The sequence below is a fragment of the Suricata suricatta genome, chromosome 17 (genome assembly GCF_006229205.1).
Source record: "Suricata suricatta isolate VVHF042 chromosome 17, meerkat_22Aug2017_6uvM2_HiC, whole genome shotgun sequence".
In the NCBI taxonomy this organism is placed as follows: Eukaryota; Metazoa; Chordata; class Mammalia; order Carnivora; family Herpestidae; genus Suricata; species Suricata suricatta.
The window spans coordinates 49,892,541-49,912,528 of NC_043716.1; positions in this window are offsets into that span (position 1 = coordinate 49,892,541).

The following is a 19,988-nucleotide window of genomic DNA, read 5'->3' on the forward strand; positions in this document are numbered from 1 at the left end:
GAAACACTTAAGAATTTTCTTTATTTGGGATTAGTCATTTTATAGGAACTTCATATTCAAAGAACCCTTTAATACCAGCACAGGAGTGTTGTTATGTTGTCTTGCATAACGTGGTCACTTCTGCACAAAGGCATCTGCATGTTTTAATTCCTCTTGGCAGCAGAACACTCAAGTACGTGACTTTACACTCATAGACACTCTGGCACATTAGCTGTTCCCTCTGCCCCACACCCGCTTCTTCCCTCCTTCTCTGTAGCTGGAATTCACTCACAGAACACACTGCACTCTCCCTCAACTCAAACTGAATATCCAGCGGCAATAAATTAACAAAGCAGTCCCTTCCCAAAGAGGCGTCACAGATTTGCTGAGTCATCTTGTGATTTTAATCAATTTACTAATGCTCTAGTCAGCTGAATCTCAATCAATAGTGCTCGTGCATCTCAGGCCTAGGGCATGGCTACGAGGTGACACTCTCTTTCACTGAGCTCCTTTTTCTTTAGATCACTGTAAGTCTGAAGTTATGAGTGGGTATCCCCCCATCCTAGAGTATTTCCAAGAGTTCTGCAAGAGAGAAAAAGCTGCTGTGTGTGTAATCATCAAATAAGGACATACAGCATGACAAAATCATATTTGGATTACTGTATACCTGGCATTTGGCCAAAAACAGCACTGGGAGGGGGTGTGAGAACATACTGGCACATGGCGGTGGGATGCAAACATACAGCAGAGTGGCATATATTATTACTACTTAGGACAGAAGATAGGAGTGATGTCCACACCTCTCCAGAAAGTCTGTTATCGGCTGCCCTCTTGCAAAGAGGTCAGGCCCCTTTATGACACAAACTTCCAGAAGAACACAAATGGTAATAGCTTTCCCTATATCCAAGCTCCTTTCCAGGAGCAGAAAGTACATAGGGAAGACGGGGGGGCTTAGGAGGTGAGCTCTGGAATATGCAGAGGCTCCATATAGGGTTCAGAATTAAGGTCTCCTTGATTGAAATCACTGGGTTATCCAAATTTGGGGAAGTGAATATTACGTTACACTTATAATCCTCATTTCCTCTCTGACCTCAAGCATACCCCAGTGCTCTTAATAAAGCTGCCCAGGGAAAAGTTAATGTCCATTCCAGACCAGAAAGACCAGGGCTTTTGCATGTCTTAGTCTAAAGCCCCTAATATGGCGGCTTTCCCCAACCAGGCTGTGATTCCTGCAGCTCGAGAGGGAGAGGAAAAATGACCTTGTCTCCTTGCACAGGGCGCAAGGATGAGCCAGACCCGGGTCCTCAGTTTGGGGGCATAATGGATTGTATCCCAGGTTCAGAGTCTCCTAATCCCCCCAACCCGATGGCTTTAAATGTTCAGTAAATTAGCCTCCAATATGATTAGTCACTTCATAAGTGGCCTTTTTGGGGGAAATCTGCCAGGACAACTGTTGAGTGATGTCTCAATTTATGGCCCAAGGGGGACAAGGCATCTCTGGTAATGCCATTAAGTGGAGAAAGACGAGTGTAAATGTACCATTTTCTCCTTTCGGTGGTAACTTTAAAATGCTTTTAAATATTTTTGGCCTCATCGTCATGGTATTACTGCTGCCCATGGAGGAAGAGATGGGGGCTCCAGAGGAAAGGAGGAAAACACTTAAATGGGGCTCCTCAGATTTCTTCACTTTTACTACATAAGATACATTTCCCCCCCACTCTTGCATGGAAAAAAAAATAACATTCTGCTCTCAAAACTTGGCTTCTCCACTAATGGTTCTTAAGATTTAATGAAGATTTAATAAAACTTATGAACTGACTAATCAGAGTGAATGCCTGCATAGCACAGGCACAAGGGACAGTCCCTGAAGACAACTGATAAAGCAGCATCCTTCCATCCTCACGTCCCTGTCTGCCACAGGCCAGGAGTCAACAGGGCACCCAAGGGCACACATCCCAGAGGTGTGGTGAGCTTCAGCAAGATCCCACTGTGAAGAGTATCTAACCCATTCCTGTTTTTACTCCTTTTCTTACAATAGGCCTCTTCAGCTCTTCACCAATAAAATGGAAATAAGAAGTGAGTCCCAGGCTTGAGAGGAGAACTAAAAATAATCCAGGTCTGCTCGTTCAACACTATCCTAAAGGTTATGGGTTTTGTCACAGGCAGAAACAAACTCATTTCCCCACAGGGTAAAAAAAAAAAAAAGAACAAAATTTGCTAAAGCATTCTCCAATTAATTGGAGGAGAGCACCGGCTTCCTCGGACACCGCCCTGTCTAGACGTGAAATCCCTGAACACCTCCTGTCACTTTCCTTCCCTGCAGTAGGGATCACATAAATCACTGACTCCCCGTGGAGGCAGCTCTCATCCTGGGGATAGAGGGGCCTTGACCCAATGACCTGTGGGGTTACAGCACCTCATCTCTAACAGGAGTGGGTGGAGCCTTTGCCTCACTCTGCCCTTCCCATCGAGTCGGCTTCTGTTCCCCCACGATAAGCCCATCAGGCCTCCCAAGGTATCCTGTCATATTTGACATGGCGACGTGCAGAATAATGGACATAAAGGGCTTTATGTGCATGATAGAGATGTAAAGCACTGCCATTCCTATTTACTGGTAAGAATTATTATTCTATCTGATGTTATTTTTTAATATTTCAAGACACTCCCCCATTTTTAAATATGGTCCTAATGAGATGGCAGAGAGGAGGCTGTTTTATAGGTGGTCAGAGAACGACGTACAGCAACTGTGAGATCCTAGATGATGAGCAGGACAGCTGTGCACCTGCGCCCCTGTTCTATACCTATGTGCAGTGATTGGAAGGAGGGATAAAAATGCTGCCATGTGTTTGCCTGTTTACGTTGGGAAGGAGGGGATGGAGAACTCACAAACGTCACACTCAGCACCTTTATAAATAATCAACTATTAATGCGGAACTTAATTCATTAGTGAATCATTAACAAAACAATTCTAATCTTTATTTCCAAATGGTCCCTTTATAGAACAAATGTCTAGCAACATACTCAGGACGTATGTAATAAAGATGGTCAAAACTGGCCCACAGGGATCTAGAACCTGACAATTTACTGGAAGCTTTACCCAGTTAGAAGGAAGCAGAAGGTCAGCATTTGGCACTGGCCCTGAGGAGAACGGGATACCACTGCAGGAACGAGAAATGTATGACAGTGAAGAACTTCACAAATCAAGTAGGTCAGATCCCATGTCCTGTTATGCGCACTTTGTTCCTTCTAGATTATATAGAAAATCTCACTGATTTCTCAGTTGCGCCTCACATGCCATTAGATGAGCAGGGCCGGTGTTATTATCCACATTTTACCCCAAGGAAACTGACAGACAGCCCAAAGTCACACAGCTTGTAAAGAGTGGATTTGGGACAAGAACCTACATCTCTGGACACTTAGAAGGCTAGTGTCTTTTTCAACAATTTATTTTTAGAATCTCTAACTGATACTGTCTAAGCTGTCCGAATTAGCCAGAGAGAACTAAAATTCTTCCTCTGGCGATCCAAGTATGAGTTTCCCAAGGGGCTTGTGACATCCCTGTGAAGTGTCATGTCAAGTGATGTAGTATGAGCACATATGCATTCATTTGTGGGACCGAATGAATCAGAACCCAGTGAAGTTTAGAAACTGTCTGAAGAAATGCGGGAGGTTACCACCGCACTGAATCACGGCACCATTTTCCAGTCCAAGAGTCCCTAATGCGACGTATATGACCAGAAGAACAGAGGGCATGCTTCTGTTTTTTCTCCATCCCCTGGAAACAACCTTGGATACACCTCAGGAACCCAGCATCTACACAGAAGGCCCCATCGTAGGACCCTCCCTTATGTGGCAGGATACGTCCAGGAATGGATAAGAAGGAAAATGTGGCTCGGATTCCTGGTGTTTTAAGTAGTCTGCAGTGAGATGTTTTTACTCCCGCAGATACGGAGTTCTTGGATAAAACGAGGGTTGGACTTCACAAGGATTTTAGAGTCTGAGATGGGCTGGACAGAGGTAGGGTGGTGAACTGAGGCAGCAGGAAGAGAAATTGCTCACACACAGGAAGTGGCCAGATGTTTATCTTGAAAGCCACCAAGGGCACAAACTTGCCAGGGCTGGGAGGGGTTGGCGCACTGCATTTCCCCCTCCTCCATGCCTCTGCCAAACCACCTTAATCTTGATGTGTGGAGCATTTGCTACCTTAGCACAGGGACTCCCTGGAGATCGGCTGCTACAGCACTTCCTCTCCCAGGCCAGGCTGTCCAGACATGGTCCACCAGGGGCCTGGGGCGTCTGTCAGACTCTTTTCCATCGTCAGTCACCAGGGTTCAGAGTCACGAACAAAAATACCCCAGTAGCTCTTTGGTTTTCCTGTGACCCTGCAGTCCAGGAAAAAGGATGTCTACCATGAAATTACTCTGTATTCGAGATGCAGTGTGGTCTAGCGAGAAGCCTGCAGGGCCGGAAATTTGGATCTTTTTCCTTTAAAACATGGGCTCTATTACTAGCTCCTTGACCTTGGGCACATAATGGAAACTAATAATTAAAGGAGAGCTTAGCTGATAAAGCTGCCAGACCTTATAAAAGTTTCATACGTAGAGATTAAGTAGAAGAGACTAGGCCGTGAGTGAATAGAAAACTTAGACCCAAACTGTGGCTCAGCTCCAGCAAACATGCTGGATGCGGTAGTGGGTAGTTTGTGCACTGAACTCACCCCCAGTTTCTCTTATCTTCCCAAGCCTTATACGCCTTATAGTCCCTTTGCCTCCATTTTTTATGTGCCTCGATTATATGTGTCATTATATAATGTGTCATTTCATATATATACATATATATATATACATCTAGTCTCTTACATCATTCTGAAAACACACATTAAGGAAAGGAGAGGGGAAAGGGGAAGTGAAGAAAGTTAATACCTTTAAGGAATGCCCACTATCATCTCCTCACGATGCTCTCTGAAATCTTAGTCAATGCTTACTTCTCTAAAGATGTGTCACCTAATGTACGGTTCTCCTTAACCCCAAATCCAGCTACCCTCATGGATGGCGAGGGCGGTCTTCAACATTCTGGCCTCTCAAGTGCTTGACCTCTTGATCTCCATTGGTCTTCAACTCTACTGTACCATCACTCCAGACCACAGTCAGTATTTCAACTCCTGGGATTTTTTTCCATCTCTAAAATTGTAAACTCAGACACACCACTTCTATCAGTTAGCCATCTGTATAGTGCAGGTAACAAAACCAGTTTAAGCTGTAACGGTGATTTACGGAGTTATGAAATAGAAAATAGAATAGACCTGCAGGCCAGACTGACTCGGTCCCTTGATATGGTTTTATGGGATCCAGTTTCTTTCCATAGCTGCCTCCTGAATTCCTCAGCAGTACCCTCAGGGTGGCAAATTATGTTATTGTTCTGGGCTTCACGCTGTGTGCTAGGTCACAGAGGAGAAAGAAAGTCCCTTCCCTGAAATTTCCAGAAAAGGTCTTCTTTACTCTCACTGATGCACACTGGGTCTGAGGTTCACCCCAGAACCAGGGACACTGGCTCATGACTGGATTCCTGGGACTTGGTCAGCATAAGTCTAAAACCTAAATCTAAACCTCTAGAACCAGGGGAGAATTACTTCCCCCTACCGCATACGGGCTTCATAAGGGGCAGGTATCAAAATAAAAACTAAGGCCTTAAAAAAGAGGAGGGGAACAGATGTCTGGGCAGGTAACGACGGTGTTGACACTTCGCTTTCTGAACGCAGTTCCGCCTCTGCCTCTCCGCCATTTGTTCTCATATAGTAGTAGTTCATCTTCACAAGGATCTCTAGTCCGTAAGTCCTTAGGCAATCCAGGATGGTAGCCACTAGCTATGTGTACCTATTTAATTTCAAATTCATTAAAAATAAATAGAATTAAAAATTCAGTTTCTGAGTCACACTGGCCAGATTTCAAGTGAAAATAGCCATATGACCCTAGTAACTTGGACAACAACAGAGCTAGGATGTTGCTGTCATTAAGGAAAGTTTCACTGGACGGTAGTGCTCTGTTTCCCACCCATCAGATCCCTGCTACTTTGCAGCATCCTTTTCTCTTTACTTCCCTTCCATTTCATGTAAGACCCTTCACTTCTTACCAGGATCCTTGACTCCCTTTCCCCACTTTCCTTTGCTCCACACATCATGGAAAACCCATCTCTAGACGATTCCAACAGTCAACATTATACATCCAGGCTGCCGAGGGCTGCTGGAATTGGTGGCACCTACGTGCAGCCAGGATCCACTGAAAATGAATCTCTAGTCTCATCTGGAAGCTCAGGGCCACTGAGCACTCTGTTTCCCTAGCCTGCCGTCTCTCTTCTTCCCTTGTGGTCTTTTAATAACCTTTTCTGTGCTTCTCACACGTTTCCTCTGACTCTGAGAAGATAACAAAAGCCTTCTAGGGAAGAAGTCTGGTGTACCTTATAACCAAACCAACCACAACCACAACTCATACTTTCTCCTCCTTTCCTAGTACTCTGAAAGGGAGGCCCTTCCCTCTTCCCATTGAATGTCAGCACCTCCTACCTCTTTCAAGTCCCTCCACTCATGCCCAAATCATTACCCCTGTTACTTGTATTTTAAAAGCCCACCTCTTTACCACCTTCTTCTCATTATCCCCCACTTCTCCGTTTATTGATTTCTTTTCCTGTAAAATGCTGGTAATAATATTATCTACCCTAAAAGGTTAATATGAAGATGAGTTAAAGTACTAGTATCATGCCTTGTTGCATAGAGCAAATTTTTTAAAAACATTTTTTTCAAATTAAGAGACATAGTTTTAAAAATACCTTATAATGTTCTCTTATGTGCTAGATTTCTTATGCATTGGTGTGACACATGAAATTAATATATGAAAACATCATATAGTGCCTTTGCTTTAAAAAGTGGTACATTTGGACAATAGAACATTTCTATCTTAAAGGAGGTGAATACTATTAATTAAAGAATGTATAAAAATCCAGTTTAACTATTAAAAGTGAGGTAAGTAATATAATGCTAATAAGACAATGAACAAAACAACTCCTTTATGGTACTTTCTTCTTAGTGGGGAAAGAAGACAGAATATGAAATAAAGGTGTAATACATGCCAAGAAATGATAAGTGCTATGAAGAAACAGTTTAAGGAGAATTAAATGAAGGAGACAAAGAGTAGTGGGCAAGTTGGGGACTACTGTTGACAGATGCTTAAGAAAAGCCTCTTGAGGGGCGCTTGGGAGACTCGGCTCAGGTCATGATCTCACGGTTCATGGGTTCGAGCCCCGTGTCGGGCTCTGTGCTGACAGCTCAGAGGCTGGAGCCTGATTCCAATTCTGTAACTCCCTCTCTCTCTGCCCCTCCCCCACTCATGCTCTGTGTCTCTCTGTCTCAATAGTAAATAAAAACATTAAGAAATTTAAAAAAAAAGAAAAGCCTATTGAGAAGGTGACATCTAAATCAAGGACTGAGCGGGAAGAGGGAAGAGGCCCTGCAGAACATGCGAGCAGAAGACACATGTGTGCAAGGCTCTAAGTTGGAATAGGCTTGGTTCAGGAAAAGAGCTGTAAGGAAATCCACGTGGCTTTATGGAAATGAGTGAAATGAGTAAGGGAATCTGAGAAGGAAACGGCATCAGAGACATAGTCAGGAGCAAGATATCTGGGCCCTTGTAAATCATGGCTAAAACCAAAATATTCTAATCCCAACAAAAAGCAGTAAAGCTCAGGCACGTTAAAAAAAAATAAATAACAATCAACTTTAGTTTTGTTTCATTTCTTGTTGTTCCATGTTTAGCTCTATCAGATACACACAATAGTAAAACAATTTCAGCTATCTGTGTCATCATTTCTGTGACTAAACTAATTTTTATGTAAATGATGAAAGCCTACTCTTGGATCAGCTATCCTGTCAGGTAGAATCTGAATCAACCCACTAATGAGATGCTCAGAACACAGCATTATGACCGCACATTACTAGCCACCTTCCTTTAAAATTGTGCTTTTTCCAAAGAGAAATAGTAACAAGTGAATGTGTCATAATGTAATTGATTCCCCAGATAAAAACCAGGCCGGTGTCACAACTTTGTATCGGGGAAGAGGAAACTCACATCTTTCTTGCAAGTTTCATTTTCCTTTCAATATCCATACTTTGTGTCACTTAACACCACATTTTCTCCTGTGAACAGATGGTGCTAAGGTATAAGCAGATAAAGGCAAGAAGAAAGGAAATGAAGTTTGGGACAGAAATTGTGAGTATCGGTTCCAGGCCTTCTCTTGTGACCAAAAGGTCACAATGTGCAGGACTGTTTGAACTCTGGACTTTTTTGTATCACTATCATGCTACTTGTCAATGACAAAATAGCTACATTTGAATAAACATAAAGGAAAACACCAGTGACACCGCGTTGATGGTGTCAAACTTCTTAAAAACAATTCAATTGAAAGAGAGAGGCAAGAGACTGCATATCTCTATTCTCTCCAGGAGCTCAGCATATTCTGGGTCCCCTGTGGAATATCACAAGGTAGAAAGACTCAGCCAAATAAAAGCAGGGATCAACCAGGATGCAGAAATACTGGCTGAATGGCCTATTGACATGCACAAATGATATTATGTTTCTGAAGAGTCGTTTTGGGGGGGGGGGGAATTACATACTAGTTTTCATGTCAATTACAGGGACTTAATTGTTTTGAAGTGAAGCATGTAATTTATCAAGACACATTAAAAGTATCACAAAGTAAGGCTATAACTGGTACCCAACTGACCTGGCCTTTCCCCAGTCTCTAAAAAAAGAAGACTGTACTTGTAAATGTTTTCAAGTATAATATTTACATTTCGATCAGAAAGGAACAAATGGGCAACTTGGCCCCAAATGTCTACAATATGTGGGCAGATGTCAAGTTATGGGGTCACTTGAATGGCATTTTATGGCCGAGGACACACGATTCAGCTTGTTTCGGTCTGTTTGAGCAGCATGTCCATTCCGTCACTTCTTGCTCTTGGGCATATGGTGGGATGTCATTAACCCGGGAGACAGACAGAACCATGAAAGTGGAACCATATGTGTCGTAGCAAGAAAAAACTTATGTTCTTCACTCTTCCACTGCAAGTATAAACGTATACTTTCTGCCAATGGTTCCTTGATCTGTTAAATATTATGTAAACGTGCCGATACATGCAGTCATTAACATAGTATTTGGGTATTCAAACTCAGCACTGGATGGGGCAGGATCACCCTCCCGAGTTTAAACCAGGGAACTCAGAGATGAAATATTAGGGCAGATGGGCCAAACAGCCCCACGTGGGTCTTTCATCAGCATGTTTAACTGGTGCACAGCAACGAAGGAAACGCTCTTGGTCTGTCATTACAGGGGTCATATCTGCCAGGGCCTTAGATACTTGACACCATCTGGAGACACTCCTGGCTACTATTAAAGAGGCTACTTAGTAGAGTTTGAATATGCTAGTGAATGCTACGAATTATTCTTTTGCCAGTTAATTTCACACAGGCTTCCATTTCCATGTGAATTTATGAAGTTATCACAGTGTGATGAGTTATTCTATCCCTCCTGACTCTCTCCTAACTTCAAAGGGCTATTTTACCTAACTGAAGGCATATTTTGTCAGAAATGCCTTAACTGTTTATTGTTAAGATAGATACATGAGACTGTGTCAGCTTTGGGAATTACAACATATATTCGTGAAGACACCTACATCCTCTCTGAAAGTTGTCCTCATATCTCAGGGCATTTAAATTACCTGTAAGCTTGCCATATATTATTTCAGCATTGGGTGATCAAGTTATATTTCATGTTACCTAAAAACAGGGATGGCTGGTTGTTTTCTTCCATGACTTGGATGGTATCTTGTAAGTTGAGTGGAAGTCATTTAAACCCATCTGTATTGACTGAATCCTTGTCTAGGTATTTTCCCACATGGGTTTCCGAATCTATTCATGAGAGCAAACCTCATGTTCTTCTCTAGACAGAAACCATAAGAAATGCAGAGACTGGATTCAGAATGAGTTTAGAAGTGACCAGCCAGGTGTTTTGGCACAAACACTGCTTTTGTCTCTCCCAGGGTATCTCGTATTCCAATGACCATACTCTCTCTATTGCTCAGGACACACAGACTGCCCTCCATATAAAGATCATTTGCTGTAGGTCTGGTGAACCCGTGAACTGCATCTCGATGCAACTATGATGTGCATTTATATGGATTCAGTTTAACATCTGTGTCATGAATTGTAAATAAGGCAATGGAGTCTTTATCCATGCTAAATTTTTCTAACAACAGTAAGTTCACCTCCTTTTGAGAATAAGCCCTGTGCATAATCCTAAATAGCTTTTGTTAGGTTTCAAAATATCAAGTCATTGTATCATAGTGATTCCATTGAAGATGAAGCTAGTATGTCCTCAAAGCAAATATTTGGGAGACAGGAACTAGATTTGCACTTGCTTAGGGCTGAGGTTAGGGGTAGACAGAGACTCTAAATAGACACAAGCTTTCTTTTTAGGGGGCTGAAAATGTTCTAAAATTACATCATGGTGATGTTTGTGGAACACCGTAAATAAACTAAAACTTCTGAATTGTGCACGTAGGAGAGGCAAATACATGGTATTTAAATTGTATCTCAATAAAGCTGTTAGGATAGGATCATATCAATACATGTGTTCCTGCTATAGCGGGGTCACTGTGCTTCCCGTAAGCGTCCAAGCTTTCCTCTGTGTCCACCGACGGCTGCACAGGGAGAAAAATCTGTGCTTCACAGCTTCCTTGTTCTTGGTCATAATCATAAGTAATAAAAATGTGTATTCCATGACTACAGAGGCTCACAGAAATCAGAAGCATCATTTTCCCATTTTAAGAGTTAAAATGTCCTGCTGATATGTCATCTGATCCTTTACTACTTCCTAAAACACTGGGGTGTTTCTCCGCAATGTAGGAGTTAGTCCAAAAGAAATATATCAGGGTCTGGCAATTAAGCAGAGATACTTAAGAGACAAAAATGGAGGCCAGTTTACATTAAAATCCTTGCATCTTCTGAATATTGTAGTAATCCATACTTCCTAAGGATACAAGAGTTTGGGGCTTGAAGTGGGTCATTTTAACATCTCAGACTCATGGTACTGATTTCAACCCTCACTTCCACACTGTCTCTATGGCATTCTCCTAATTATTTCTAGGAGCCCCATTCTCAAATAAGATCATATCTCAAAAAGCATCCATTACATTCATCCCTTTGGATCTGTGTGCCTGATCCTGTCTCTTTCTGAGACCCCTACTGAGGATAAAAAATCTGGAAGGTGCTTTATCATTGTCTCTGAAGTTGACCACATTTGGGGACCCTTCCCCTCTCTCCCTCACCTGATATACCAACCACTGCGACCTTGTCCAGTCATGTCTGTTCCTTTTGTGCTCAGTGGGGTAGTGAGGCTCCTGAGGGGCTCATGTATCTCAGAGTTCTTTGTGGCCACACCTTCCTTTGTGCGGAATTGAGAGGCTATCTCTCGTTCCCTTGAATGGTGGCATACTGCCCGGCACCAAAACAGAACTACTTCTGATGCAATCATTGAGTATTTTCTAGGAAATATCTCCTTTCATTTTCTGTCCTAACTCCTTCCATAGGTTTAAATATGTCACAGGTTTGAGCATTTTCAGTTTTATTAAATGCTTCAAAGTTGTTCTTCCAAGTGGGTTACCAGCACTGATAACAATGGGCATTTTCCCATATCTTCACCAACTCTTTTTTTTTTTAATGTTTTATTTATTTTTGATACAGAGAGAGACAGAGCATGAGAGGGGGAAAGGCAGAGAGAGAAGGAGACACAGAACCAGAAGCAGGCTCCAGGCTCTGAGCTAGCTGTCAGCACAGAGCCTGGCACAGGGCTCGAACCCATGAACGTGAAATCTGACCTGAGCCGAAGCCAGAGACTTAGCTGACTGAGCCACCCAGGCGCCCCTTCACCAACTCTTAACATGCCCTGGCAGAGGGGATGTGCCAGAGTCCAGCTCCAGCAGGTCCAGGGTTCCCCTGAAGGATGGATGGTGTCGGCGAGAGAGAATGAGAGAGACTTGAATTTCTTTCTGATCACCAGGCATGCATCTCTGCCCTTCTGGCAGGCATCTCTGCTCTGTCTTATTCTCAAGCTTTCTTTGTGGCGAAAGGTACAAGGACCAGAAAGAGCACTAAATGATTTCTCATAGATAATTTTTACAATTTTCCAGGACATGGGGTCTGCAGAAGTTACAATTCTAGTAGTAATTATCATAAAAAACTTAGCTACATGGGCACCTGGGTGGCTCAGATGGATAAGCGTCTGGCTTCGGCTCAGGTCATGATCTCATGGTTCGTGGGTTTGGGCCCCATGTTGGGCTTTGTTCTGACAGCTAGCTCAGAGCCTGGAGCCTGCTTCAGATTCTGTGTCTCCCTCTTTCTGACCCTCCCCTCTGTCTCAAAAATAAATAAAAAACATTAAAAAAAAACCTTAGCTACAGGCACTCATGTTATCATAGGTATTTTTTACAAAACCTCAGGTCTGGCCTTAAGAAAGCGACTTTTAACCAAAAGGCAAACAGCATTGTTTTGTAAAGGTCAGGTTTTTTTATGAGTAAGGGTAATTAGGCTGTTTATAACTCTAAGAGAAAGTTTCCAGAAAAACAGGATTCTCAGGAGACATAATGCCTGCTCTCACAGTCCCAAAGATGATTGATACATTTTATTGCAGCAGTGACTTTTACAAAGGTGTCCAGGCCCAGAAGGTAGTCAGTTATCAGCTAATCGCTTAGGGGAAAATTATGTTGCTTGCCTTAGTCACATTAGGGTGTATCTAGTTTACTCATCTTGTCCCTAACCAGGTGCAATCATGCCTCAGGGACAGGGCAGGGGTAGAGACCACTAATCAGCAAAGCACTCTGAGGTTTGGTGCCCAAGCAGAAATGAAAGTTTCAAGAGGGCAGATTTTGGGAGCTGTCTGGGGGCAAGAGACCGTGCAAACTTGCCAAACCCTCAGCAGGAATTTTCACTCTACCAGTAAGTTCAGATCGCTCCCAATAGGGGTGTTAAACAGCCTGACTTGGTGGAGGAAGTTCTGAGTGAAGAATGGAAGGGGTAGAAGGAGAAAGGGTCTTAATCCACAGAGCTGTTCTCAGCCAACTGTATAAAGTCAAGGATCTCCAAAGTGACAGAACTGTGTGTATGTGTGTGTGTGTGTGTGTGTGTGTGTGTGTGTGTGTGTACATCATGCAATTAGGAAGGCTGGAAAGTCCCAAATCCGTAGGTTGGGGCTGGTTTAGCAGGCTGGAGACCCAGAGAAGAACTGATGTTTCAATCTAAGTCCAAAGGCCATCTACTGGCAGAAGTCCCTCTTGCTCAGAGAAAACAAGCCTCTGTTTTATCTAGTCCTCCAATTGATTGGATGAGGTCCACCCACTTTGTGGAGGGCAGTCTGCTTTACTCAAAGCCCATTCATTCAAATGCTGATCTCATCCAAAAATACAGAAACCTCCACAATAATGTTTGAGCAAATATCTGGGCATCATGGTCCAGAAAAGTTGACATAATAAAATTAACCAACTATACCAGGTATGGCTTGAATGAATTCCTTATGTCCATAAGGGGCAAAGAAATAGCAAAGAAACAAAAACAATAAAAAAAAATGCCACAACTGATGGGGCATCATAACCTAGAATTTAACATTCAGCAGGAAATAAAGTAGATGGTCAACTGAGAACTAGTTAAACTGACCTTTTTCTCAAAGATGCCCAAATGGATCAAAGACAACTAAAGAACACCTCTCACCATCTTGAAAATAAAATGTTTATTTACAAATAGTTTATTAACTCAAGGGCAAGGCTGGTAGAGGAACCCTAACTTGATTGAGATGAAGTCTTTCTCATCTAAAATAGATGTGGCTCAATATAGGATTACTAAACTAGGCACTAATACAAAGCTCTTTTTAAAAAGGTGATTTTAAAAAAGTAATCCAACTTAAATTGGAATAGAGGAAGATAGTTTGTTCCTGCTCTGATTTTGGTGACTTCATGAAGGTCTGACCAGGTAAAGTTACCCTGTCTGGGTACCATTTGACTTCTCCTTCTGTCCATGTGCTGGAAAGCCATTTGTACTAATGTAAGCTGTGATATCAGCTACCCAACAGCATAACTGATCCAATAATATTGAACATGCATTCTTCACAGAATATCTTATTACACCTCTGGCTGTTGTTTTTGCGACTAGACCATGGCCCAAACTGGTCAGAGATTCATTAAGACCTCCAAAGCAGCTGCCCAGGGGCCCCAAAGGAAGGTGTGAAGATTAACAGCCTGAGCCGAGGCTGTTAGAGGATATACTTAATTAACAGTGACAAGGGATTACTGGCTCCATTGCCTTTCTAGGTGTGCTTGAGCCACGTATACTGACACTCGTTTATTTTTGTTTGCATTATTGAGTAAACTCTAGAAACTCAGTAGATTTACAGTCTTTCCTTCCTTAATTCAGCAGGACCAAGAGGCCCCAGTCCTCCTATAAACTATGCCACTGGTGTCTCCGGAGGTAGACGGCTCCTGGGGTTGGGGTGGAGAACCTGTGTTGCCCATTCCACGTGTTTTTTTGTTTTTTGACCTGTTTTCCTTGGGCCGAGAGTACACGCTCCTCTTCCTCTGTCCGTGTGCCCTTATTAACATTTTACCAATGACAGCTCTAGGTCCTTCGGGTGGCATTAATGCTAAGTTGGTTTTAGGTTTCTGCCTTAGAATCTGTATCCAGATCAGCCGTGGTAAATCACCGGGATGTTTTGTGTGGCGTTCCCCTTCTGGGAATCTTAAAAATATGCTCGAATAAGACATGGACTAATAGAGGAAGACTTATCAGTCACAAATCAAGTTTTCATTAAAAACAAACAACTAAAAACCTTCCTCCACATAGCTCTGTCATGGATTCCCAGTGACATTCTGACTTTCATCAGCTTATGGTATTTTTTACTTTAATAAATTTAAAAATTATATTTAATTCTTAGAAAAACAGTGAGGACTTTATCTGAAATCAGAGGAAATTATCCTGATGATTTGGGCAGACTATATGTAGTACTTCCCCTTCGGGCTCATCAGCTTGGCCTGTGCACAAGGAGTAGCACCCTTTAACAATGGACTCATTTCAAAAATAAATTAAATAAATAAATAAATAAATAAATAAAATAAAAATGGACTCATTTCAGTATATAAAATACACATATGGATACGTGGTTGTGCTACTATGGCAACTTCAATCTATCCAATCTCATAAAACTGTACTATTTTGGGTTAGAATAGGAAACAGAGATAATGGGCAGTCATGACTAAGTGCATGTCTAGCTTTAGGGGTGACATTGGGGTACCTGTGCTTATGGTTGCACTAATATTTATACATATTTATGGGGAAGAGAAATTCAAACAGAAAAGACAGTGAAGAATGGGAGGCCAAGAACGGTACTCTGCATCATACAGAAGCAGCTGTCTCCAGATCTGATGGTGCATCAGAGACTGTCTCTCCCCAGGACAGCGCCTGAGTGGCTGCAGTCACGAAGCTGAGAATCCAAGTTCCTGAAGTGCCTATTCTAATTCTTGAATTTAAGACAACAACATTTTCACTGTAGGCACGAAAATATTCATGCACACAGTTCATAAAACATCTTCCTAAAGGGCGCTGGAAAGGGAGAGGGAAAAGGCTGTGGGGAAGCCCTGGTGGGAATGAATGGTCCCTTAGAGTAGAGGAAATGTGGCTGGGGCCAAGAGCCTGCTGGCGGCCACCCCCAAGCACCCGGGGGGCGCCTTTCAGTGGAGTGCTCTGGGTAAATATTTGAGCACCTTTCCTCCTCAGAACTTGGGTCAATACACCGTTCACTGGCAAATTTTTCTATGGTAAGGAGTGTACTGAATCTTCCACATCTCCCTATGACTTTCCTGGAAAGGGGAAGGGCTGAATATTTTCAGTATGCATTTTAATGAGGGAAAATGGCTTTCGTTTTTTCCTCCATGATCCTCCAGGCCATCATCTGGCCAGGGAATCAGGGCTGACGCTGTTTTTTCGGCACTCCAGCGTGCGCCTCTCTAGGAGAGAATCCGAGGTGGCAGTGTGCAACACTTACAGCCGGACCAGCAGGAGGCCTCCTCTCAGAGAGGAAATTACCTGGACTCACAATCACATATAAAGTGTGTGTGTGTGCATGGGTTGGGTATTTTCCCACGTCAACAACATCGAACGTATTTCGTGGTCACATCCTCTGAATCTTCTCCACATGTCTAGAACATGGGCTGCAAGGGAGAGTTGAAGCTCCAACTTGTGGATTCCAAAGGCCTAAAGTAGAGTGATATCCACGACTGTGCTGTCTCAGCCCTGTCTCCATCTAATTCCAAAAGGCAGAATGGGTCGTTTTCTATGTAGTATGTTTCAAGAAGTCTTCAAATGCTTGCAAATGTCTTCCTCAATGGCTTCCTTTGATGTCTCAAAGTCCTAGCATCAGAGTTATGTGTGCAAGTAAGGAGCACAATGCCTAAAGAATGAGCCTGAAAACAGGTAATTATAAAATGAAAATACGGGAGTACGTGGGTGGCTCGGATGGTTAAGTGTCCAACTTCAGTTCTGGTCATGGTCTCAGTCTGAGTTTGAGCCTTGCATGAGGCTCTGTGCTCACAGCTCACAGCCTGGAGCCCGCTTCAGATTCTGTGCCTCTGTCCCTGTCTCTCTCTGCTTCTCTCTTTCTCTCTCTCAAAAATACATCAACATTTAAAAATTTTTAATAAACATATTGCACTATCTTGTTTCCTTCCAGTTTGAATGTCTTGTGTTTGGATGGTGTTTTATTGAGTACATAACTGGAAGCCTGGCTTGTGGTAACAAAGTACCTAGAAGATACTCCTGACCAACGTCCAATCCATAGCACCAAACTACATTGAGCCTCTAAGAGGAGTTATTCCCCAAGGAAATGAAAAACTTCACAAGAGCTAATCATACCAATTGGTTTCTGCATGCCAGACACTTTTCTGAGTACTAGCATGGGTATTTACGGATTTATTCCTTATAATGATGTACTGAAGTAGGTATTATTATTAACCACATTTTACAGAAGAGAAAACTGAGCTCAGTAATTTGTCCAAGGCCATCTAGGAATTGGCAAATCAGAATTCTAACCCAGGCCATCAGAGAAGGAAATGGGTGGCGATTTAGTAACTAGCCCCTGCTCCCTTTCCCAGCCAGGGAGAGTAAGGTTAGAGGAGATGAAGCAGCAGTCAAGGGCAGTTTCCCCGGTGAGGACAAGCCTGAATGGGAAGGTGAGAACGCTCCATCTGCAGTTCTCACCAGCTGGGCTCTCTGAAGGAAGGTGGGGAAGCCAAAGATGAAAGTTATTCTCTTATACAACGTCCTGTGCCTATTCCTTTCATTCCTTTACGTAGAATCACCTTGATGCCAAAGAAGAAAGATATGTTCTTTGTGCATGAATGAACTGTGGAAGAGGGAGGCTGTGGGACCCTCATGACCAGCTGGAATTTCCAAACCTCAAATGTCCTTGTTAATGTAGCAGCAAGTGCATTGTCCTTCCTATTGTAGTACATTAAGCAATAACCCCATTGCTCAAACCCTCCAAAGACACTACGAGAAAATTTACCAACTCAGTGGGTAATCCTACATCATCAGCACGTCCTTCATCTTCGCATAATGGCTCTAGTTAAAGCAAAGTTTTCTTTCTGGCTAGCAGAAAAAAGTGAAAACAAAAACATTTTGATTTCTGTAGTCTCTTGGGGTACAATTAGCAACCCTGATTGATGTGCTTCCTTTTTAACCTTTTACAATGACTCAGGTATGGTTCCTGAATGGGATCTTGGCTTGACAAGCAAGCACACAAATTGCTAAGGACAGAACCCTGCCCCCAAGAAATGACCAGCCTTCCAATCATGGAAGGAGCAGTGCAAGAATCAATAGCTATATCCATGATGTAAACTCAAGGTTCAAAAGCTACTCAGGGAGAAAAGTAAATTTATGTCTCAACTCGGGCTGATATGGATTCACTCTGGAATTCATAATATATGAGGTCAAAGGACTTCATGATAACATGTCACTCTGCAATATGCGCATGTTCTGATGCTCCACTTACGACTAAATGCCAGGCACTGTGCTAGACACTTATGCCACTGCATCACATTAGGATTGTAAGCATTTTTCACTTACTTTCATTTGAGGATTTAAAGCCTATTCCTAACAAAAGTTGAGATTATTCCCTTTTTAAGGGCCAGCAGGTCAAACACAAGCATTGCCACATTTTATCAGGTAGTTGAAACAAGTATTCAGGAAATATACCAACATTTAGAAAATAAACACTGATACAGAAAAGATTTTATGGTAACACACAAAAATGCTCCTAGTGATGAAATCTGGATAATAAAGTCATGGGTCATTTTTATAATGAAGGTTTTTCAGAAAGTCTTAAAAGTAGACAGAATAGTTAGAACACCCATGTATTCATTACATTATTGAAAATACTTTATATTCTGACTTACACTTTTTACTCTGTTTTATAAACAAACATTATTTTTCCATAATCAGAAAACTAAAATGACAAATGCTTCAAAGAAGTAGATTCAAATTTAGATTTTTTTTTATTATTATAAGAAGGCTATACTTCACATAAAGACACCAAAGCAAATGTACCATGAATGACTCATCCCCAGGACTTCCCATCAGGAGATTAGTCTCACAAATTAAGGAAATGAGAATTGGCAGTGGGGGTGGGGGGAAAAATTGTGAGCTGCAATTCTCTGCTCTCTTCCTAGTTCTGGAAGGGTCAGCATTTGTCAAGCTTAATACTCTAAACAAACAGGTCAAGTCCCTCACTCCCATTCAGTGGCTTACCTCGTGGCTGAGCATGAGAAATCGATGTTTGGGATTTAGATCCATACACGCGGCTGTGGAAAAGCCACTTTGCACCATCTACCTTGAGCCTTCCACCCACAGGGAAAATGCGAACATGAGTCACAACTGTACTCCATTTAGAAGACGGTTAATTTAGAAATGTGCAATATGCTGAACAGGCACAGAACCAAACCAAATGTTTGCGGTAATAGAAATTTCCATATGCTGTACAACATTTAAAATATGTTATTTGCCTACACTAGCCTTCAACAGCGGGACCTTTCTCCAGGGCTAAAATGACAGCCTCTATCCAGCCGCCAGCACTAACACTGATGTTACAAACTGTACACTGTGTACCCTCGTGGCTTCTAGGCAAGGTGCCTCCCTCCAGAACCACCCATTGCTAAGAACTCCCAAGGACGCCCTCCTGTAGCAGGGGCCCACGAAGGGGATTAAGCATAAAGAGCTGAGAGAAAATGCTTTTTCAGCGAACAGCTGTAAAGAGGAGACTTTGGGAAGTTTACCTTGGGATCCCATGATTTGACATTAAATCAGTGTTCTTGAGTTATTCATAGAACTTAATGTTAATTAGTATAACAATATCAGGTATAAACAGAGATTTTTACCTTTTAACATGCTATCTCCATCCTCCTTTTACAGATAAGAAAATTGAAGCAGAGAAAAAAAATAATTTTCCAGTATCACATCCCGAACTAACTAACCATACAAAACAAACAGTAGCAGTAACACCAACAGAAACAAGGAACAGACTCTTGATGCCATTTGACAACCAGGAATTAACAAAATAAAATTAAAAAAGAACTGAGCTTGCATTCAAAGCATGGCCATTGTCTCCTTGGCCATGAAGAGAAAGAAGAAGAGAGAGAAGGTCAGGCACCACTAAAATCAGGGCACAGGCAAAGCAGACTTTTGACCCTTGCCTTCTTAGCAATCCTCTGCCCAAAACCTCCTCCGTCCTACCCTGTGCAACTGCCAGTTACTCTAGAAACCAGCCGTCTGGGTCCCCCTCGACTCAGTATTGACCGATAAGAGTGTCTTTCTTAAATACTGACTTTGAAATTAACACTCGATTATGCATTTTTTCAGACATTGCTTTTA